The sequence below is a fragment of the Epinephelus lanceolatus genome, chromosome 13 (assembly GCF_041903045.1).
Source record: "Epinephelus lanceolatus isolate andai-2023 chromosome 13, ASM4190304v1, whole genome shotgun sequence".
Lineage (NCBI taxonomy): Eukaryota > Metazoa > Chordata > Actinopteri > Perciformes > Serranidae > Epinephelus > Epinephelus lanceolatus.
Window position 1 is genome coordinate 43989242 of NC_135746.1, and position 24427 is coordinate 44013668.

The 24427-nt window shown below is 40.3% G+C and overlaps 1 protein-coding gene and 1 pseudogene across 4 annotated transcripts in view; both read right to left on the reverse strand.

Annotated features, from left to right (window-relative positions):
• opn5 (opsin 5) overlaps nucleotides 1-24427 on the reverse strand; it is a 223099-nt gene that overhangs the window by 19331 nt on the left and 179341 nt on the right. The window lies entirely within an intron of this gene.
• LOC144466582 (zinc finger BED domain-containing protein 4-like) lies at nucleotides 7488-9336 on the reverse strand (annotated as a pseudogene). Its single transcript, XR_013493188.1, has 2 exons — nucleotides 8525-9336; nucleotides 7488-8219 (listed from the first exon to the last, which is right to left on the reverse strand). The product of XR_013493188.1 is annotated as a zinc finger BED domain-containing protein 4-like (transcript).

Here is a 24427-nt window from a genome sequence, read left to right on the forward strand (position 1 = left end):
TGCAAATTCTTGCTAAATAAATCTTCTATGTTCATAAAAAAAGACAAAATTCTAGAGTCATGGTAGATGATGTGTGGCAAATTTCAGAATTTTATCTCAAAAACTGAATTTTTGACAGCATTTTGAATTTTGCTCCAATGTGAAAAATTGGAGTCAATGTAAAAATGGCAATTTTAAACATCAGTTTTTCACTTATGGAGCAAATCAATCATTGTTACAAACAAATTACCAACATCTCCATGCTGTCTAGATGCAATATGTGTATTTTCAGATTTTTGTCTTATTAAGTGAACTTTTTACAGTGGTTTCAAATCTGCCTTTCCATGCACGGATGGCTGCTTTCCTACACAACAATGAATGGCTTACTCAATTTGTGAAGCCACTGTTGAGTTGCTTTTTGCCAATTAGCTCAGAGCAGTAGATGAGTGTCTTAGGTTCCAGAGGTTGCGGGTTCGAGCCTCAACTGGTGCAGAATCCACATTGTAATGTAAATATCTTCTTGTGCTCCAGCTTATTGCTTAAAATTGCCTGAGCGTTACTCATCACTGTGCAGCATCTTCAAGTCTTTTTTCTGCTAGAAAATCTGCCTTCTCATGCTTGAAAATAAATCAAACTTTGCACAAAGATCCAGTGTCAATATTTCAGTGTGAAACCATGTGAGGCTTCTCACTTTGCACATAGCTCAACTAGTTAAACATCAGTTTTTCACTTATGAAGCAAATCAATTATTGTTAAGATAAATTACCAACATCTCCATGCTGTCTAGATGGAATATGTGTATTTTCAGATTTTGGTGGGGTTTTTTTTTACAGTGGTTTGAAATCTGCTTTTCCATGCATGGACGGCTGCTAAACCTACACGTCTGGCTTAGTCAATTTGTGAAGCTACACATGAATTGTCACTGACTAATTAGCTCAGTGAGATAGAAATTGATTCTTAGTCTCAGAGGTTGTGAGTTCAAGCCTCAGCTGATGCAAAAGGCAGATTGCGTTGCTAAATTCCTAAATGTCTTCCAGTTCTTCTGCTTGTTGCTCAGAATTGCCTAAAAATGCCTGGACCCAACCCACTGCTGCGCAGCAGCTATAATCTCTTGTCTGTCTTCACTGCAGTATGAAACTCCACGGATGTTGTGATGTATCAGATCAGTCTCATCTGCTGCAGGGTCCAATCAATATATCAGAATCAGAATGCTTTATTGTCATTGAACATTTCTGTACAACAAAATTCTCATGCAACCCCTCAGTGGTGCGACATAAAAAAACAACACAAGCAAGACAGTATAAAAGAATATACGAATATATATATATATATATATATATATATATATATATATATACTAGTTAAACATCAGTTTTTCACTTATGAAGCAAATCAATCATTGTTAAAATAAATTACCAACATCTCCATGCTGTCTAGATGCAATATGTGTATTTTCAGATTTTGGATATTCATGTATATATATATATATATATATATATATATACAGTACAGGCCAAAAGTTTGGACACACCTTCTCATTCAATGCGTTTTCTTTATTTTCATGACTATTTACATTGTAGATTCTCACTGAAGGCATCAAAACTATGAATGAACACATGTGGAGTTATGTACTTAACAAAAAAAGGTGAAATAACTGAAAACATGTTTTATATTCTAGTTTCTTCAAAATAGCCACCCTTTGCTCTGATTACTGCTTTGCACACTCTTGGCATTCTCTCCATGAGCTTCAAGAGGTAGTCACCTGAAATGGTTTTCCAACAGTCTTGAAGGAGTTCCCAGAGGTGTTTAGCACTTGTTGGCCCCTTTGCCTTCACTCTGCGGTCCAGCTCACCCCAAACCATCTCGATTGGGTTCAGGTCCGGTGACTGTGGAGGCCAGGTCATCTGCCGCAGCACTCCATCACTCTCCTTCTTGGTCAAATAGCCCTTACACAGCCTGGAGGTGTGTTTGGGGTCATTGTCCTGTTGAAAAATAAATAATCGTCCAACTAAACGCAAACCGGATGGGATGGCATGTCGCTGCAGGATGCTGTGGTAGCCATGCTGGTTCAGTGTGCCTTCAATTTTGAATAAATCCCCAACAGTGTCACCAGCAAAACACCCCCACACCATCACACCTCCTCCTCCATGCTTCACAGTGGGAACCAGGCATGTGGAATCCATCCGTTCACCTTTTCTGCGTCTCACAAAGACACGGCGGTTGGAACCAAAGATCTCAAATTTGGACTCATCAGACCAAAGCACAGATTTCCACTGGTCTAATGTCCATTCCTTGTGTTTCTTGGCCCAAACAAATCTCTTCTGCTTGTTGCCTCTCCTTAGCAGTGGTTTCCTAGCAGCTATTTGACCATGAAGGCCTGATTGGCGCAGTCTCCTCTTAACAGTTGTTCTAGAGATGGGTCTGCTGCTAGAACTCTGTGTGGCATTCATCTGGTCTCTGATCTGAGCTGCTGTTAACTTGCCATTTCTGAGGCTGGTGACTCGGATGAACTTATCCTCAGAAGCAGAGGTGACTCTTGGTCTTCCTTTCCTGGGTCGGTCCTCATGTGTGCCAGTTTCGTTGTAGCGCTTGATGGTTTTTGCGACTCCACTTGGGGACACATTTAAAGTTTTTGCAATTTTCCGGACTGACTGACCTTCATTTCTTAAAGTAATGATGGCCACTCGTTTTTCTTTAGTTAGCTGATTGGTTCTTGCCATAATATGAATTTTAACAGTTGTCCAATAGGGCTGTCAGCTGTGTATTAACCTGACTTCTGCACAACTGATGGTCCCAACCCCATTGATAAAGCAAGAAATTCCACTAATTAACCCTGATAAGGCACACCTGTGAAGTGGAAACCATTTCAGGTGACTACCTCTTGAAGCTCATGGAGAGAATGCCAAGAGTGTGCAAAGCAGTAATCAGAGCAAAGGGTGGCTATTTTGAAGAAACTAGAATATAAAACATGTTTTCAGTTATTTCACCTTTTTTTGTTAAGTACATAACTCCACGTGTTCATTCATAGTTTTGATGCCTTCAGTGAGAATCTACAATGTAAATAGTCATGAAAATAAAGAAAACGCATTGAATGAGAAGGTGTGTCCAAACTTTTGGCCTGTACTGTATATATATAAAAATAGTCACCATATAAAACATGGTCGTAAGTGTAAAACTTGCAGTCTGTATTGCACATTTTATTGCATTTGTTAAATAAGTTATTGCACATATTAGAGTCTATTGGTTGCTGTTCAGCTCCTTGATGGCACAGGGATAGAAGTTGTTCAGGAGTCGTGAAGTGCGGGTTTTAAGGCACCTGTAGAAAATAGGTGCGCTGCTGTGCCTTCTTCATGAGAGCTGTGGTGTCTGTGGACCATGAGAGATCCTGAGAGATGTGTGTACCCAGAAATCTAAAGTCACTGACCCTCTCAACCTCGACTCCTTTGATGTGCAGGGGAGCAGGTTCCACACTCCTCTTCCTCAAGTCCACTATCAGTTCTTTTGTTTTACTGGAGTTTAGTGCCAGGTTGTTGTTTGAGCACCAAACTGTCAGTTTGTGGACTTCGTCCCGGTATGCTGACTCATCATCATTTTGGATCAGCCCTACCACTGTTGTATCATCAGTGTAGCACTTAAGTTTACTGGGACCAGAGTCTAGATTCAGGTAGAGTGGTTACTAGTACTAAGAATAACAGACCACAGACCAGTGAGTGATTTTTAACTGCCGGCTTATTTATATAGAGAATTATTAGAAGAAACAATGATCATATGTTGGTACCAAACATCTCACATACACACATGCAAAGATAAATTGTTCAATATCCCTTCAAACATTCAAAATGAAACCAAAATCTCAGAAAAATAAGGTTATTTATCCCTATTTATCTCCTTTATGTTTACCCAACCTATTTGAGTTGACATATAATTTTATATCTGCGTTTCTTATTGGTTGTTTAGTTACTGGTATCTCCTTTAAGTTTACTCAGTTTAAGTTCTCATTTTATCTCAGTTTAGGCCTATTTATGGGTTTTAGTTTTTCTACTTTCTCTTTAGTTTGATTAATCAACTCTATTTAAGCTTTAATTCACTTTTACACGACCCATTCATGTAATACCAATTTGGCACACAATGAGGAAAAAGTGAATAAATAAAAGAAGAAAAAAAAACAACAGTTCAATAAAATAAAAATTACAACTCAATCTCAGAGCTCACAGATCAATGTAAACAATAACTCAAATTTCCACAGTTTGGTGTATTACCAGTCTTTCGGTTATGTCCTTTATCAGTCCATATGAAATTCACTGTGTTGCTGCAAAACCTGTCAGTTTTGTTCTACCACGATCCCAGTGTCAGAATCAGTGTCTTTGTCCACGGTGTGCAGGTGAGTTTGCAGAATAGGTGATTCTCTGCTCCGACTCTCTCTCTCCTATGGGTGGCTCGCCATCTTCTTGCCACAGCTCCAGGTGTTTTCACACACCGGCGATCCCAACTAAAAAACCTGGCCAAATCCTCGTTCAGAAATGAAATAAAACAGAATCCAGCAACACGGACAGCAGGTGAATACAATATCCTCCCAAAAATTAAAGGAAACCAAGGTGTTGAATCTCAAAATACACTTCTTTTACTCCTATTTACTTTCTCCTTTCCTCTCGTTCTCGACTTTTCCGTCTCCCGTCTCTGGTGTTCTGCTCTTACTCTAGTTATTCACCCTCCCTCCAGCACGCGGCGCTTACGTGCTCGGCTGTTACCGTGATCGACTGTTACTGCTGCACTTGTTAAAGGAGCAGTACATATAAAATTAACAACAGTTTGAACAGTGACTTACTTTTATAACATTTTGTTACTTTAAACACAATTATTATTGTATTTGCTTACATTTAGTATTGATCTAAGCTTCTATTAGTTTGTTTTCATATTTGCCTAGGTTACACCAGCAAACTTAAATATGTTGTTTGTATTGTAGGTTCGTGTACAATCAAAAGTGTACAGTGTGTACAGGACTGGGGATAGCACACACCCTTGCGGAACTCCAGCGCTGAGGGTCAAGGCAGGAGAGTGGTGGGATCCCAACCTGACAGTCTGGGGGCGGTCTGTTAGGAAGTCTTTGATCCATCTGCTCATGCTCTCAGCAACACCCAGATCGAACAATTTGTCTACCAGTCTGCTGGGTATAATAATACTGAATGCAGAACTGAAGTCTACAAACAGGATCCTTGCATATGAGCCAGGGTGTTCCAGGTGAGTCAGTACAGAATGAAGAACAGTGTTAATGGCATCCTCTGTTGACCTGTTGGCTCTATATGCAAATTGATATTGATCAAGGGAGGGTGGGAGTAGTGATTTAACATGTGTCAGGACCAACCTCTCAAAGCATTTCATCACAGTTGAAGTAAGTGCTATTTAAGCTGCTGATGTGTGTTTTCTTCGGGATGGGTACAACAGTGGTGGATTTGAAGCATTTTGGAACAGTGCATGTTGCCAGTAAGAGGTTGAAAATGTTCATGAATACCTCTGCCAGCTGATCTGCGCAGTCTCGGAGCACTCTCCAAGGGATGTTGTCTGGGCCCACAGCCTTCCTGGGGTTGACTCTGCTGAAGACTTTCCTGACATCCTCAACATTCACAGAAAATGCCGGTTTGTCAGTGGCAGGTGGTAGTGCAGGTGCAGAGTTGGTCTCAACCACCTCAAATCCGGCAAAAAAGTGGTTGAGCTCCTCAGCTAGTGAGTCGCTGCTGCTGCTGGGGGCTGAATCCTTGTTGCCCTTGTAGTTGGTGAGGTGTTGTATGCCTTGCCAGATGCGCCGGGGGTCTCTCTCATTGAAGTGTCATTCAATCCTCCTCCCGTAGGCGGATTTCGCCTCTCTGATGGCTCTCTTTAATTTGGATCTGGCAGTATTGTAGAGCTCCATGTTGCCGGACCTGAAAACAGAGTTGCGTTCTTTTAGCAGCAGTTTAACATCACTGGTCATCCATGGTTTATTGTTCCGATGGCATCTGGTCCTCCTGACACCTGTGATGCTATCAGTGCAGTGCTGGATGTAAAGCATGACTGTGGATGTATGCTCTGCTACATCATGGTGTTCAAATAAGTCCCATTGAGTCCTTTCAAAACAATCTTGGAGTTGCATGGCAGCGTTCTCCGGCCAGATCTTTGTATATCTCACAGTAGGCTTAGTTGTTTTAATAAGAGGTCTGTAAGCCAGGGTGAGAAATAGAGAAAGATGGTCAGATTGGCCTAGGTGGGGGAGCATGGAGACTTTATAACCGTCTCTGATGTTTCCATAAACATGATCCAGTGTGTTCCGATCTCTCGTGTGCGCCGCCATCTCACCACCAAATGGTCAATATGGGGGCATGTCAGCCGATAAAAGGCTTCTGTAAAGTCTGCTCTCATGTTTCCTCCCTCATCGCTCCTCAGAGCAGAAATAAGAGCTTTGAGACAGTCTTCAAAATGGTGCACCAAGAATGACCTCAGGTTCAAGCGAGGAGCAAGGACATGGCAATTAAGAGACTTGAGATACACCTAGAGCCAGAGGTGGGAGTAAGTCACTCATGTGCAAGTCACAAACAAGTCTCAAGTCATAACCTTCAAGTCTCAAGCAATTCCCAAGTCTCTGTGTTGAGAATCAAGCAAGTCAAGTCGAGTCCCTGCTATAAGTCAAGCAAGTCAAGTCATACAAAAATCTGATGATCTACCCCAGTTTCCACATTTAAACCAGTAAAGACAATGGTACACAAGTTGAGATTTATTTCAACATTAACAATAACTCAAACTATTGCAGCCTGCTTACAATTACCTAACTTACTTAACTGCTTATTTCCCCCTTCAGGAGGGTCACGCCATTTCTCCATGGCCTGTTAAGGCATCTGTCTAAGGTACTTCTCATTCACATTTCTGTGCACAAAAAAGTATTGCATCATCAACTGAATAGTACATAAAATAAAAATAAGTATATAGAAATAAATAAAAACATATTGCCTGAAATGTAAACATTACTGACATGACAAAACATTACATCAAACCATGAAAACTTATTCACATAATGGTTTTAGTATGCCACGTGCTATTCATGTTATTTTGTCCAGTTCATATCCACACTAGCAAGCATCTCTGCCACAACATTAAAGGAATATTTCAAGTTTAACTTGTCAAGTTTAAGCAATCTTATTTTTATCTAAGTGTATCTACAAGTACGCTAGATGTCCCTGTCATTTGCTGTCAACACCACCATTCCTCCCAGGTGTCAGGGTCCTCATGACAGGGACAGCAGTGGTTGCTAGCAGTGATCGCTAAATGAGGCTTCATGAACCACTGTCTTTATTTTCTGAAGCCACCAGATGGTGCTGTCTGGTCAACAAAGGTTTGAAAGCACATTTCATTGCCAGTCCCTCTGCCTTTACCTTTAAACCAAGAGCGCCATCTGGTGGGGTCAGAAAAAAAAGACAGTGGTTCACGAGGCTTCATTTGGCCATCACTAGTTGCTAGCTTGTTTGTAGATAGATGTGTGGCAAAGTTGCTAGATAGTGTAGATATGAACAGAACAAAATAACAAGAAAAGCATGTGGCATACTAAAACCATTATGTGAATAGTTTGAATACATTTTTATGATTACTATCTGCAACCTATTAACAGAATCAATCAGAACCTCTAGGTGGCTGTATACAAATGAGAACAGATCAAGTCAATCAGTCAATGGCCCTTCATGTTGTAGAACATTATTTGCCACACATGGCATCGGACATGAAAAAAAGGAATATTTCAAAAGCAATATCACAAGCACATACCGTAGGAAGTGGACTTACACAAGCCTCAAAGCTGGTAGCGATCTTGCTGCCTCGAAACATAAGTCGACTTACAATGCATTGCATTTGCAAAAAATTTTATTTGATAGTACTTTGTCACTGAGTTGTGAACGATGGGGTCGCATTATCACCCTGCCATGGCTGAACACACGTTCAACAGGTGCACTTGATGCAGGGACTGCCATAACTTTTACCGCCACCTTGAACAAAGAGGGGAGGGTGCGCCTGTTCATGGCCCAAAACTGAAGGCAGCTCTGCCCATCACAAATGTCCAAATAGTGGTTCAGCTGAATTTGGGGACTGGAACTTGAATCCATCCTCTGTTTTTTTGCGGTATGCTGATAACAGCCCAGACTGACGCTCTGGCTCTGATGGTGTCATTTGGTCCTGCTCATCGGTGGTTGGACTGGTCGTGCCTGCTTCTCTGAGAATCAAGTCTGATAAACAAGCAAAAATGATAGTCACAAAATATTTCTATCAAAATATTTTGTCCAATTCATTAACACAAATGTGGGAGGCAAAATATTAGGAACACTTTTCAATATAACATACTCCAGTACACCACTATCACCCACTACAACCTCAATAATAACTATAAAGTAGAATTATCACCTTTCTGACAATGTCAACAAAAACTGAAGTGCTCAGTGAGTGTATATCAACATACTGAAAATTTCTTTTACAGCTTATTTCTTCTTAGGTCTGACATTAAAATTGGGTTACTACTGAAAACATAACATACTTTTTATCATCACAGACACATCCTCCTTGATGTTTTCAGGGGCCAAAACATCATGGGTCAACCACATGGTGCCAAATGAAGGATCCAGCAGAGCAGCTTTTAGGTATAGAGGGTCAGAGAAGGGCAAGGTTGCTCCATCACTTTGGTCATCTGCCATCCTCACATTTACAAAGATCCCCCTGAATCTTATTTGGAGTTATCCTTGCAGGCTACGGATCAAGCCACCCAAGTAGCGCACGTTCTCTTTTTGATTTTCCAAGTGATGATTAAGAGAAAGGATACAGGGTACCACAGCACTTATAGTGACAATTCTTTCTCCTTGTGTGAGATCCGTGGCTTCTCCAAAAGGTTGAAGAACATCCACTAGTTCCCTTATCTGATTCCACTCTCTAGCTGTGAATACTGTCTCTTTGTGTCCCGCATCTTCAAGAACTGTAGACAGTTTCAGGTGGTCACAGTTGAGCACTGATTTCAGTTGCCTCAGTGTAGAATTCCAGCGTGTGGTAACAGAGGCAGGAATTCCACGCTGTCCAAACTCCTTCTCAAATTTGTCTTTGAAAGAGGTGCTTGTGTGGAACAAAGAGCTCAACCTGGAAGCTTTGGCGCTGAGTAATTTAGTCTCTTTAAGGCCATCACCTATAGCCAATTGAAGAGTGTGTGCAAAACACTGAAGTCTTGTCTGGGACTTTGCACTCAAGACATTTTCAACCCTCTCTTGCTCTTCCAGTCAGGTCGTTCCAAATGTCGAAATCATCAAGGTCGTCATCTTCATCTCCCTGTCCAGGAAAACATGTAGTGAACGCCTTTTTCATGTTTGCGGCACTGTCACAGATGATATGGTCGACTTTTTTCTTAATCTGATATTCTTCGCATATTTGCTCAAACTCTTCACAAATTCTTTCCCCTGTATGGGAACCTTTGAAGCAGTTGCATGCAAGCAACTGGGATTTCAACTTAAGACTGTCATCTTCGATGCTGATCCAATGTCCTATGACTCCAAGAAAGCCTGTCATCCTGTGGTCTGACCATATGTCTACAGTCACTGACACATTATCTGCCATTGCTAGTTCATTTTTCATCTTGATTTGCCTATCTGCCACCAGACTGTCAAGCTCTGAAGTAATTATTCTACGACTCACTGGAGAGTACTTGTTGTCCACTATTGACAAAAACTGATGAAAGCTTTGATGTTCAACGATGGACAATGGCATGTTGCAATTTATAATGAGGTCTGACAGTATTGAGTTTGTAATGGCTTTCTGCTGGGGATGGTTGCAGTTGTATAGTTGCACACCCCTCGATTCAATGAATTGGGAGATTGGAGGCTGATTAAGATCCAAAGTTGCTTTGGTATGGATGTACTCTTCATATCTGTAGACAGTAAAAAGAAGAGAGAGAGAAATATATTTAGCCCACATTATGATCTTCATTACATAGTAAATCATTAGAAATATAGTTTAGATCTATGAATGCAAGAATCAAATCAGATTAATATTAATTCTGGAACTGCAGACAATATAGCTAGGACACAATCAGGAAGTCTTCAATTTCTGTGAATTGGCTGTTTTAAAATGCACTGAAATTTTCATACATGAAAACAAAATCTGTTAATATGCAATATGAGATGGTAGCATGTGAAACAAATGGTCACAGTTTGTCACAATGTTCCCCTGTGATCTCCACTGAATAAGTCCTTTTACATTATTATCCAAAGATGATTATAGGCATACTTTTATAGGGCTTACGGCAAGTCAAATTAAAATGCTCACAATGGCAAATTTAAAAAAAATATTGCAAGTTAAGTGTCCTTAGAAAATATTGACTTTAGGATAAATTTATAATGTTAACAAAATCAATATTCTTCACTCCTCTTTTTTGAGGCTGCTTTACAATGTAAGGTAATAATGTACTAATAGCTTGATAAGTGAATATTACAAATTCAAACTAAACATTTACAAACCTGATGATTATTATTGTGCATGTGTATGCTATTAAGTGACCCTTAACAAGGCCTACATTTCATGGCTTTCAGAAACTTTCAGAACAAAAAAAACAAAAAAAAAACTTTTAACAATGAATTTTATTATCAGAAAATAATGTATGTAATTATTAATGAAGCAATGTCTGCCATGATAAAATCAGGTGTCTGGTGCCCTGCTGTCCGCCTGGTCATCATATCAAACCGTATATTACTTCATGTAACGTCACGTTAATCTTATGCATATCTTAAACGTAACGTTAGCTTAATAAGCTATATTAGCATTCATGTTAGCAACGTTCAACCTGATCTCACAGAAATACATGAAATGACCACAACCTCTTAACACCGCATTCCGTGGTGGCAGCACGTAATGGGTTGAAATTACGTGCTGCCACCACGAAAACAATGCCAATGTAAAGTCAATTAGGGTCCTCTCCCGTGGTGGACACACGGATTCCCTGATTCAATCACGTCACGTCAACCTCGTTTTCCTCAATGATATCTTTAACATTCCTGTATACACACAAAAACGCGGAAGTGTTCTTGATATTAAAACGGCAAATACATTCCCGTTATAATTTCCCACCAATAATAATAATAATAATGATAATAACGTGATAGTTCAGCTGTTCTAGATATTTGTTATAGCCTATTCAAATGTTCAATCACAAAAACGCCGTTTCTAGAGAACTTGCTAAAATATCTGAAATGAACCATCATGCCTACTTTTTCTTAACATATTTCATCTAGGTGCCGTGTCATTACTAGTTCAGCTTTACTAGACATTTGATATACTCGGTAGATGTATCTTTTTACGACCCTGTTTTACAACAAGCCGCAAAAAACCTACCGTCCCAAAAACGCTGTTTTTAGAGTACTATCTAAAATAACTACGATTAGCCAATATCCTTGCTTTCTTTCTTAACATAGTCCATCTAGGTGCAGTGTAATAACTACTTCGGCTTTACTAGATATTAGATTTATTCAGTAGATCTAGCTTTTTACAACCCTATTTTACATGCCGCAAACGAACCTACTGTCCCAAAAACACCGTTTCTAGTGTATTAGCTAAAATATCGAAAATTAGCAGACATCTTTACTTTTTCTTACCATAGTTCATCTAGGTGGAGTGTAATAACTAGTTTGGCTTTACTTGATATTAGATATATTCAGTAGATATATCTTTTTACAACCCTATTTAGAGCCCTACTTTGGAAATCAGAAGAACTACAACTATGTTGCTGATATGTATCAAACTGCATGGCGCGGTCCCAGGGAATTGTAGTTTTTTAAAAATCTAAGTGTTTTTCCCAGATTTGGAAGTTGTAAATATTGAATTGAGAGTACACTGTGAACTTTAAGGGGATGGTAAACACATTTGTGAAATCAGATTTTAAATATCTAATTTCTAAATGGGTGAAAATTAATTTTATCCATATTTTATCCATATCTGACAGCACCCACAGTTGTTGACTACACTCACATGATAGCTGAGGTCAAGAGCTCTCTATAACAGTTGGTCCCATGTCTGTACCCCCTTTCATTGCTGAGTTATAAGCCCTCAAACATGCACTGAGGTCAAGGTTCAAAGGTCAATGGCTGAAAGCAGGAGCCATGTAGAATCTTCATACTGACATATGTTACTCTCCAGGTTGAGACCTTTCCAATGATGTATTTGGTTTAGCTCTACGACAAAGTTTAGATTTTTTCATTTTTTGGACACAAGCCATGCCAGGTGTAGTTTCAGAGAGCACTTTGAAGGCCCCGTGTATAAAATGAGTTTTGTTTGTTTCTTTGCTTGTTTTTATCTTTTTCACTGTAGATAGTTACTAAAATGAGTCATCCTCAGACAATACAATACTACTAAAAAGTAAAACCAATAATAACAATAATGAAATAAGCAAAAATAATATTAAAATCATATTGAAATGTTAAAATCTATTTACAGAGTGGAATGGTAGCCTAATAGATAACTTAGATAATATTTATTATTGTTTAGACACTTTATTATTGCTTAGATACTATTTAGCCTATTATTGTATTTACTTTTAGCATGTTCTACTTTTGAGTAGTTTCTGAGAAGTTATGATAAAAAAAATAAAAAATTACAGACTATAGGAGACAACCTCTTCAATGTCTCACGTCAATTAATTAACATGATTTGTCAGCTGTTTATAATGCCTTTTTTTTTTTTTTTTTTTTTGCTGCTGTCTCCAGTTGAGAGTGGTGATTTGCTAAATACATTCTACAATAATAATTAGATTAACATTTGGTCTATAATATTGTTGGCTATATTACGCATTTTAATAAAAAAAAACAACGGAAGAATAAAAGAAATAAACACCGAAATAATTACTTTTTTTTTATTGATACTCCTCTCTGACACACACACACACACACACACACATTGAACACGTGATTGAATGAATGAATGAATGAATGAATGAACATTGGAAGTGGTTCAGCCGCAGTCCCGCCGGCTGGCTCACATTGAGATTACATTTGTTTTTTATTACTAACAAAATGTTTTATATTGACCGTATGAATGGTTTCGTTTTCAAATAAATATTTGGAAACAAAAATATGCTTTGGTGTACTTTTACAGAGTTTTGCAATATGTATATAGCCTACCTGTATCAAAATGTATAATTTTCAGCAGCGGTTTGTGTGACAGCTGCCACAGTCGGATGTATAACCAGCAGGGCAGCCGTTCTGTGGCGCTGGCTTGGGGTCCACTCTCCCCTGGTGGAGTGGAGGGTGGCCGGGTTGCCAGGGGCAGACGGCTCCATGTGATGGTGTTTCCTCTCTGGTTCTTCCGTGCTCAGCCTTATTTTTATCTTCTTATTTATTTATTTATTACTGGCGTTTGGATTCAGTTACGGCAGACGGATGGCAATCTGAAATGGAATGAAGCCCACAGACGGCGGACAGCAGCTACAAAACAATAGTGGAACGCGCCCCATCCGCCCACAGCACAATGCTCTTAAAGCCCCACGCTATCAAAAGCTGGCAAAATACATTTATTTTATTTTATGGCCTTGACATTAACCTGTCATATTGTTGAGTTATCAAGGACACTTCCGCGTTTTTGTGTGTATACAGGAATGTTAAAGATATCATTGAGGAAAACGAGGTTGATGTGACGTGATTGAATCAGGGAATCCGTGTGTCCACCACGGGAGAGGACCCTAATTGACTTTACATTGGCATTGTTTTCGTGGTGGCAGCACGTAATTTCAACCCATTACGTGCTGCCACCACGGAATGCGGTGTTAGTAGGTCGTGGTCATTTCACATATTTCTGTGAGATCAGGTTGCAAACGTTACCTTTCTAGTTAACATTTGACCCATCTGACCAGCCAATAAGTTAGCTAAAGACACTTTTACTGCACATTTTATTGAGAAGACATATACATTAGGTAGCTTTTTAGCCACATTAAGTTTAAGCTATGTTATTGTTAGCTAACGTTAGTTTCTAACAGCCATAACAGCTAGCGAAAAGGACACATTTCACGTAGCTTACCTTTCTTTGTGGGTTTTGTAGTGAAGGATGAAGTTGGATGTTGTGGTGGTCGTGTCACTGATTTTTGAGCTGCAGACCTTGCATACCGCTGTTCTCTTCTTCATACTATCATCGACAACATAATCCTTGAACCCAAACTGAATTATCTTTGGTCTAGCCGCCTCCATGATTGCTGCTCCTGTGTTGACCTGCTGACCGCTGTTGGTCCGTGCAGCGTGCTGCGTGCATTGCACTGTAAAATCACCTGATCGTGTGAAAACATAATTTCTCTAGCAATCTACCTTTTAAAAAAGTTGCAAAAAATGCAGATATTTAAAGTAAAAAAGTCAAGTCCTTTTGAGTCATCTGTCTCAAGTCTAAGTCAAGTCTCAAGTCATGAAGACCAAGTCAAAGTCAAGTCGAGTCTTTTATCAGTGTTAGTCAAGCAAGTCTCAAGTCCTCAAATTTGTGACTCAAGTCTGACTCGAGTCAAGTCATATGACTCGAGTCCCCCACCTCTGCCTAGAGCCTAATCTTGACACCACTGGGAGCAATTTGGAGTTCATTATCTTTCCCAAGACTACTTCGGCATGCAGACTGGAGGAGAAGGGGACTGAACCGCTGACCTTCCAATCAGTGGACAACACGCTCTATCTCCTGATTCACAGCTGCCCACTGAATAAATGCAGTTAACTTTTTTCAAATAAGAAAGCTTTTACTCTGAAACACAGTTTTCTTTATATTTTGGTTTGTTTGGTTAGAAAGTGCCCATCAACACCTGTTAGCTTTACTGTCAGTTATGTTTTATATTGAATTTGGGTGTTGGACGGGCCTGAAAAAAGTGCCACCCTTTCACGCATCAAACTTAAATCTATTTTGCATCAAATCATGACCAAAAATCAGGACCAAATCATGACATACTGAAAGGTTCCCATTATTGGTTTATCGCAACAATGCACAAACTATGTAGTACAAATACTCATGTCTATTTTCCCCTCTTTGATCATGCCTCTGTGTGTGCTTTTTTTAAAGACACAAAGTCAATGAAGTTCTGTACAACTGATGATAGCAATCAGCAACATCCAAAATTATCACCAGTTTCTGTATAATTTTACATGGCTGAAATAAAATGGTAGCAATTAAGATACTACATTGATCAAATGTCATCATGCAGATGACATTTTTGCCATTTCATCACTGGTAGCAGCATAACCTCTGCATAGCTCACACTGTATAGTATCAATACCTGCAGATGACAGCTGCAGTAGAACACAGTTGTGTAGAATGAATGTAAGTGTAATGGCTTTTAAACAGAATTAAGTTTAATTAATACAGAATGATTAATCAAAGGTGTAGTTTATAGAAACTTTATTTTAGTGTTGTTGAAAAGATTTCAATATCATGGATGAATATTTACCTGATTTGCACAATGTGGCTCAGGCCTTTGAATTCTATCTTCGCCCGTATTTATTTGTGACGGAATATACGCACAAAGAATGGACGAGAGAGAGAGAGAGAGAGAGAGAGCGAGAGAGAGAGAGGGGCAGCAAAGGGTTTTTATTTTACCATTTACATATACATTACATCTTGCTGATGCTTCTTATTATTACACTACTCCCCTTTGCTGCTGCAACGCTGCAAATTTCCCAGCTGTGGGAATAATAGATGATTATCTTATTAGAAAAGACAGTGTATAGGGGCTTGTACCATAACTAACATTACCATCGTCATTCAGTGCCAGTAGGTATCTAATTGAAGAACAAATATGGGGATAAAATATAAAAATATATTATAGGTCATATAATACCAAAGCATAAATACATTTTTCCACCACGCACACACACTGTCAGCTTGTTGATATCACTTATTTCATTATTATGAATGTCAGATGATGAAAATGGAGAATCTTTTATAATCAGTGTTGAATTAGTTGATATTTTGCACCTCTCAATTGTTTATTGATTGATTGTTATTGCCGTTATCCTGCCATGCTTTCATGTGTAATGTTATGCAATGTTAACAACGTAACTTTAGCTAATAGCCTACCTCCACTCATCTGCAGCAGGTAAATCCATTCTTGGAACAGCCGTTTTCTTTTGGAAAATCTCTTCAAGAAATAAAGATTTCTACTCCTCTTTGACAGGTAGTCGTCATTCCAGTGGTCAGTGCAGACCTGCAGGTCTGCATGCTCAGTGTATGGACTGTAGTGTTATGATATATTTGTAGCACAACTAGCCAAAACCTCAGCATGTCCATCTCCGCCAAAGAGCCTCAAAGAGGTGCTCAGAGTGTAGCTCATCATTTTGTCAGCACAGGTCGGAAATACACAAACACAAACCGCTCTTTACAACACTGGCATTTTCCATCTGTGGGCATAGAGTCACAGTACCCACAGGAACACCAACAGTCTCCCAGCTTCATGGCCTCGCAGCAGCTACCCTCCACTACCTTTTTTTCTTCTCTCTCTCCTTGTCTGCTCCTCATCCATATCCTCCGGCTTACATACATATGGACAGCAGTCAAATTCAAAAACCTCATCCACATGACTGAAATCCAGTATATAATCATCTATGATACTGAGAATCTTTTACATAACACTAAACTGCATTTACTGTAAACTACTCTGGTTATTATACTCTCTCCAGATCTCACACATGTTTCTACTGTTATTTTCCTGCAACAAGTGACATCTTGTGATATTTCAGAAAGAGACTTCTCCTTCAGGAGGCAAAAACAAACAGACCGGATCAAGGTCGAGGAAAGGTAAAGAGACATTTCAGACACTGACAATAATGTGAGCCGCACTGTGGCAAAGATGAACACTTTTCATGGACATACAGTCCCCCACTTGCCCTGTGTGCCTCCATTGCAGCTTGTTCCATGCTTATACCAGCACTCTACTGGTGGGATGACCCATTTTTCAATAACACTAGAGTTTTTCTCAATATGCCATTACAAGGTATGTTTATTAACACTTATTTTGAGCCAGGACCAGTGCATATGTAGCTACAGGGCAAACAAATGAGCAGTTAACCTGGCTTTACTTCCTGGGGACAAATTATCTTTGTTGACTTGACAGTGTCTGCATAGAGTGGAGCATACACAGGTCAAAATCCTGCACTGATGTAACCTGATGCCAGAATCCATACAAGCCAGACAAACAGCATAAAGGTCAAAGATCATTAAATGCCACTAATAGTTTATAATAATTACTATTATGAAATAATTTTTGCGATCAACACATGTATACAATAGACAGCTTCCACCTTTCAGGCTGCTGCTGTGTCCCAATTTTTAAAATCCTGAGAGCTCTTCATAGTTCTGTTTTTGCATTTTTTGAACTCTTTCTTGGGAAGAAACAATTTAATGCAGAAAGTCATTTGACTTTTACCTTAAAAGATCTCTGATCATTAGGATTTTGTGGTTTCTAGAGCTGCACTCACATCATATTGGAAAAGCCAAAAAAACAAGATATGATCTCATTACTGCTACTTCGAATGATTGTGTTGAATTAATCTCTTCATTTACTGCAATGTCTGCTGCTTAAGTTTTTACACTTTGATATATAAGACACCTCCTCTGCTGGAGGATGAGAGAAACAACATGAAAAAAAACATTGGTAACACTTTACAATAAGGTACACAAAATTAGAGTAGTTACTGAGGAACTAATGAGTAGTTACTGAGGAACTAAGGTACACAAATTTAGAGTAGTTACTGAGGAACTAATGAGGAACGAATGAGGAACTAATGAGTAGTTACTGAGGAACTAAGGTACACAAAATTAGAGTAGTTACTGAGGAACTAATGAGGAACAAATGAGGAACTAATGAGGTGCTACTGAGGAACTATGGTACACAAAATTAGTGTAGTTACTGAGGAACTAATGAGGAACTAACTATTAGTTAATGGTCAGTTCTTCATTAACTCATGATAAAATTTCATAGAGGAGTTAATCATGACTTAATGATTAGTGAACTAGTTACTTCATCAGTACAGAATCATTACTCAATAACATGTCCATTAGTTAACCTTTTTATGTTCTAAAGTAAAGTGACACATAATGAGTAGTCTTTCATTACTTCATCATCATCTTTACAATTAGTTCCTTAACAAAAAAATCACAGACAGCAGGATTCTTGAGAAGAGTTTTATTCATTATTTTCAGACCACATACACATTAATATGACCATCCATGTTATTCTTTACGATGATGCCTTAAATGTGCTGACACACCAAACCGACATCAAAGAACTAGCGAACTAGCCAACTATTGCGTCATCTACGTTGCCTCACGTTGCCTCATGTAGCCCTGTGTCAGTTGCATTTGAACACACTACAAGACTACATCCGATGGCCAAGTAGCACTGACGTTCTGCGCCTGCATGAGAGGAAATAATGCAAAAAGGGAAACCGGAAGTCTGAGGAATGCATGAGATAAACAAAGTAGCGGAGTGAGAGAGTGGTACATCCTGTCAGCCAAGGGGTTTCCTATCTGTGCAGCCGAGTTCCACGGACTATTACATCCATGATATGAGAAGTGTAAGAAAGTGTGCTGTCATCCTTGACAGCACACTTTCTTACACTTCTCATATCAACCACATAACCCGGTCAGCTTACTTCCATCTCCGCAACCTCAACCGTCCACAGTCTCGTCACCTCCCAGCTTGACTACTGCAACTCCCTCCTGTTCGGCCTTCCACAAAAAACTCTCCATAAACTACAACTGGTACAGAATTCAGCAGCTCGCATTATCACAAGGACCCCATCCACTCACCACATCACACTGGTCCTCCAGCAGCTCCACTGGCTCCCTATCACATACCGTATCCAATACAAGATTTTACTGCTCACCTTCAAGGCCATTCACAACCTAGCCCCTCCATACCTGTCTGATCTCCACACTGCCACACCTGTTCGCACACTCAGATCCTCTTCCTCCATCCACCTCTCCGTTCCCCCCGCCCGTCTGGCTACCATGGGGAGCAGAGCATTCAGCTGCTCTGCTCCACAGCTCTGGAATTCACTCCCCCTTGACCTCCGCAACACCACATCTGTCAATCTGTTCAAATCCAAACTCAGAACACATCTGTTCAGACTTGCCCATTCCACCTGATCATATGCATTACACTATCTTACTGTCATCCCCTCTATTTTAATGTATTGTATGATGTGTTATGATGTTTTGTATGCTGTGTTTTATCTTTGCTGTAAGGCGACCTTGAGTGGCTTGAAAGGCGCCCTAACAAATAAAATGTATTATTATTATTATTATTATTATCCAGGCAGTCCCGCTGTTTCCTCTGCAGGCTCCACTTCACTCAGCTTTACTCAGCTGCCCAACAAACCCACTGTTTCTTCCCACTTTAACCTGAATAACAAACAGGGACTTGGTGCTACGGTTGGATCCAAACGGAGAGCTGGGGCTAGCTGGGAGGCTAGCGGAGGCTAACTGGTTGTGCTTCCCTCTGATCATGCTGCGGCTATTCAGGTTAAAGTGGGAAGAATTAGATTAAGAAGAAGATTAATAAAGTTATCTATCTATCTATCTATCTATCTATCAATTAATCAATCTTATTTATAAAGCCCAATATCACAAATCACAATTTGCCTCACAGGGCTTTACAGCATACGACATCCCTCTGTCCTTTGGACCCTCACAGCGGATAAGGAAAAACTCCCCAAAAAAACCCTTTAACGGGGAAAAAAAACAGTAGAAACCTCATGAAGAGCGACTGAGGAGGGATCCCTCTTCCAGGACAGACAAACGTGCAATAGATGTTGTACAGAACCAGGGGTGAAAATCCCATTTCATAGTTGGGGGGGGACAATAAACAGTAAAATTTTAGAGAATAATTCCAGGGAGGGACAAGGAAAAAAAGTTGTAGCCTGTCTTTTATACAGCATCTTTTACCGCAATTTGACGCTTTAATCTTCTCTCTATCTTTCCAACAGGCAAAGTGAATGTCTATACTAACTAAACTAAAACTAAACATTTCCTGCAATTAAACTGGTAAACTGTTTTATAAACAGTGTGCTGTGAGATCTGCCGTTGCGCACCTCACAACCGTGCGTAATAGTCGCGCGTAATGACCGCTCCTCGTCTGCACGTCTTTGATGTTTGTCTCACTGACAGGAGGAGAGTCTACAGACAGGTACCCATTAGCTACGATCCGTCACAACCGTGCGTAATAGTCGCGTGTAATGACCGCTCCTCATCTGCACGTCTTTCATGTTTGTCTCACTGACAGGTGGAGAGGCTACAGACAGGTACCCATACGAGCCACTCCGCCACAACCGTGCGTAATAGTCGCGCGTAATGACCGCTCCTTGTCAGTTAGACTGCACACCATTCATGTTTGTCTCACTGCCAGGTGGAGAGCCTACAGACAGGTACCCATTGCTCCGCCACTGACTGCTCTTGTCCTGTCCTCTCCCTCTTCTTTCTCTCCTGTCCTCTCTATCACTAAACTCTGAGCTTAATCATTAGCTTTTAGCTTAGCAGCACTCATAATTGAATAGGCTTTTGAACAATGCAGGAGAAATGTTGCAGACAGTTTATATTATCAGCCTGGGCCTGGGGCAGTAAATGGGATGTGTTGTAACATGTGTAGCCTAAGTTAAACTGTGTCTGTGTGAGTGAACATCTTACCCTGCGATGCGCGATGTGGGCAGCGGTTCCAGCCATACGCTGCTACTGCTGCCAAGCAGCCCCACCCATTGGAAGGAGTGTGGGATAACCACTACTAGGGGGGGACTAAATCTTTTAAGATTTAAATAGCACATTATTGCGCGATTATAATGAGCACCGCTTACATTGTGCTTTCAATAAATACTACTGCATTGTTCAAAAATTATTAATTGTGTCTCAAATGATTCTAGGGGGGTACAGCTTTACTGAAGGGGGAGTCATGCAAAGTGCCAACGGCAAAGTGCCAACGGTGCGGGACACACCGCAAAAACTAGGGCGACAGACGTTCACCGACGGCCAACTGTCAGCTTGGTGTGTCAGGGCCTTTAGAAATAAATATGGTAGTGTGTCACATTTTAGGTAGGCTAAGCTTAAAGAATTTATCATGGGGGCTGCATGTAAAGTAGGCTACTGTATACTGATCACACCGTTGTTCACAGTACAGTTGTTTGAGGTGCACAAAATTTAGAGTAGTTAGTACGAAACAAATTTGAATGAATGAGGAACTAACTATTAGTTAATGTTCAGTTCTTCAGTAACTCCTAATCAAATTTCAGAGGAGTAGTTACTGAGGAACTGAGGAACTAATGAGGAACTAAATAGCCTATTACTTAATCATTACCTACCCTTTTTGTGTACCCTAGAGTAAATTGAGACATCAAAATGAGTAGGTAATGATTCAGTACTCATTACCTATTCATTTTGATGTCTCACTTTACTTTAGTCTAGCACCACTACAACCAGCAGGTCCATGCCGAAGGCCCAGGGCCCAGCAGCTGGATGCATGTGTGGCAGGATATCGCTACACTCCCCGCCGTGAGGGGCAGTGTGGCAGATAATTAGTGAGCGATCACCTATAAACAGACCCGGTCGGACCCTTCCCCTTCCTTTCCGCTTCCTCTTCCTCCTTCACGGAGCCGACAGCAGTGTGTGGCCGCATCTCGCTGGTTAGCAGATCGAGTTTCAAAACAAAGCAGTGTGGTGTTACCGGGCTGCGGGCTTCCTCCTCCTGCCACTGTGTGACACCTCAATCCTGCTCTCTGCACGGCCGTCATTTGCCACTGTGAGCCTCGCTGCTGTTTTGGTTCTTCCCTTCTGTGTATTTACTTCTTTGGTTTGGCTCTTCTGAGACTCCAATCGCCTTAACTCGGCGCTTTGATTCGGCTCATATCTGACTCTATCTGTTTCCACTAACGGCGGCCAAAGCCGTGGCAGTACAGCCTGAACAAAAGTTGCCAACATGATCCAGGAGAGGGCGTCCTGACCCTCTCATAGATGCGGAGCTATCCCCTCTGGAGGTGCTGAAGGCCCAGAGCGGCAGCGGTTCCTCTGGTGGTGGTTCCTTGTTCACGTTTTTCTGGTTTGCTGTGTCACGGGTGCGGTGTAGTTTTTTGGATCCCTCCCCCTTTTTCGTTACCGCTGTCGTGGTAAGCCCCAGCCCTGTCCCATTTTCCTTTTGGTAACTCCTCATACCACTCCTTATGATTAGATTTATTATTATTTATTAAGTCTGTTGCTCATTTTAAAATAATTGTTTAATAAAGGTATTTTTATAATTGGAAATCACGCTCTTGTCCTGTGGGATCTTTTGAACTGTGTGCCTTTGTTTCAAATTGAAGATTGGTAATTTTCAAATCCTGTTTATATTCTGGGGTGAAAGCCCCCAGGTGGCGTTGTCTGCAACTTTTCCACACCGCTCACCTTGCCACACATGTATCGATCAAAGGCTAGCGGGACATTATCAAAGTAGTGGTGGGTGAGTCTAGGACCAGAATCTACTCTAAAAACCCCGTGTTTAAAAACCAATGTTCAATAAAATTATATACTACCTTTAATCAAGCTAAAGTAATCTGGGACCCACAATGTAAACCAAGGGGCCTACTTGGCGGGCATTTAAATATTCTGAGCATCTTGCCCAAGAGTGATCAAGTCCACCATTTATTAAGTAACTCAAACCTGGACTTATTATGCTTGTCTGAGACCTGGCTAAACACCAATTCCCTGATGGCTGGGCTGCATGTACCAGGCTACAATATTTTTAGGAATGACCGGGTAGGGAGCAGTGATGGAGGGGTAATGTTCTATGTAAGGGATCACCTAAGGTGTAATCAGATAAAATGGACCTGTGCACACAACCTTGAATACATCGGTCTTAAGATAGTTCTCTCTCCACAAATGTCTATAACTTTGATTGGATGTATAGACCTCCAACAACCTCCAGTGTTTTTTGTGAGGAGTTGCAGGCTCTTCTCAAGGAATGTGATACCACAAATGAAATTATACTGTTTGAAGATCTAAATATTAACTGGCTAGATAAAACTAATAGGAGACATTTACAATCACTATCAAATAAATTTAGCCTTTCTTAGCTAATCAAAGGACCCACCAGATTGACTGCTTCTTCAGAATCATGTATAGACCTTGTTTTCACAAACAAACCTGAGCGAATTCAAAAGACTCTTACTCACTGGTTTGTCGGACCATAACCTAATTTTATTTTCAAGAAAATTATCCAAGAAGAGATTCACTTGCCCCCAGAGAAGACCTGAGCAAATGAGAATACCGAGGTGGGAGATCCCAAATTTGACACAGGCGCTGAATAACATCAGTTGGGCTGATCATCACACCCATGAACATGTCAGTGACAATTGTAACACTTTCATGTCTGTGATTCAAGAAACAGTGTCTACATTCTTAAGAAAAATTAAAGTAAAACCGTCAAAAAAGAATCACCTTCCCTGGCTAAATGAAAATATATGGTCACTGATGAAACAAGGAGACCACGCTCTTAAAATATCACTTCAAACTAAAAGGGTAAAAGACAGGCAGATATTCACCTCGCTCAGAAATAAGGTCATCAATGAAATCCGAACTGCAAAAGCAAACTTTTTCATCAATATAATGTAATGCAAGAGGAAATGCCAAAAAAAACTTGGATGAATATTAAAAAACTGACAGGAAATTATGCAGTAAGTAGAGAAATTAAGGAGCTACAGTTAGGGAAAAAAATAACTCATGATCAGAGGGACATTGCAACAGCTCTCAACAATTATTTTATAGATTCTGCTGAGGATTTGGCACAAGGCTCCAATGATCAGACGCACCAAATTTTATCAATGCAGCTGAACATTGCTGCACCTGTTTTTGATCTATGCATTGTGTTCCAGTCACAGGTTGACAAGGTTATTTGTGGTCTCAAAAGCTCTAAGGCCAAAGACGCATTTGGTATGGATGTAACATTTCTGAAAAATCAAAAGGAATCTCTCATAGCTCTGTAACTGTAATTTCATTTTCTTTGTGTATTCTTTGTGTTTTCTCTCTGCTCCCCGCTGCAGACAGAAGGGTGTGAAACACACCGTAAGAGGCGTTCCTCAGGTATAAATGCTTAGGCTTTCCTATGCTCAAGGTCTTTCGTCATTCTGACCGCTCGTGTGATGACTGACCTTTTCTTTGCAAAGAAAATAAAAACCTTGTCGGCTGGCAGAAGTCTCTATTTCATTATTCATCAGCAGCAGAGAATTTCCACAACAATTTGGTGTCAGAAGTGGGATCCCTCGAGCATTCGTCTGGGACGGAGCGCGGACAGTGACAGGCCATCCTGGAAAGAAAAAGATTTCCAGCCTCCAACCTCAAATCCTCTTATGAGAAGGGAGGACTGACCGCAGACGTCCCAGATTGCAATTCAGCAAAATTCATCTGGTGAGCACTGAAATATTGACATTTAAATTAT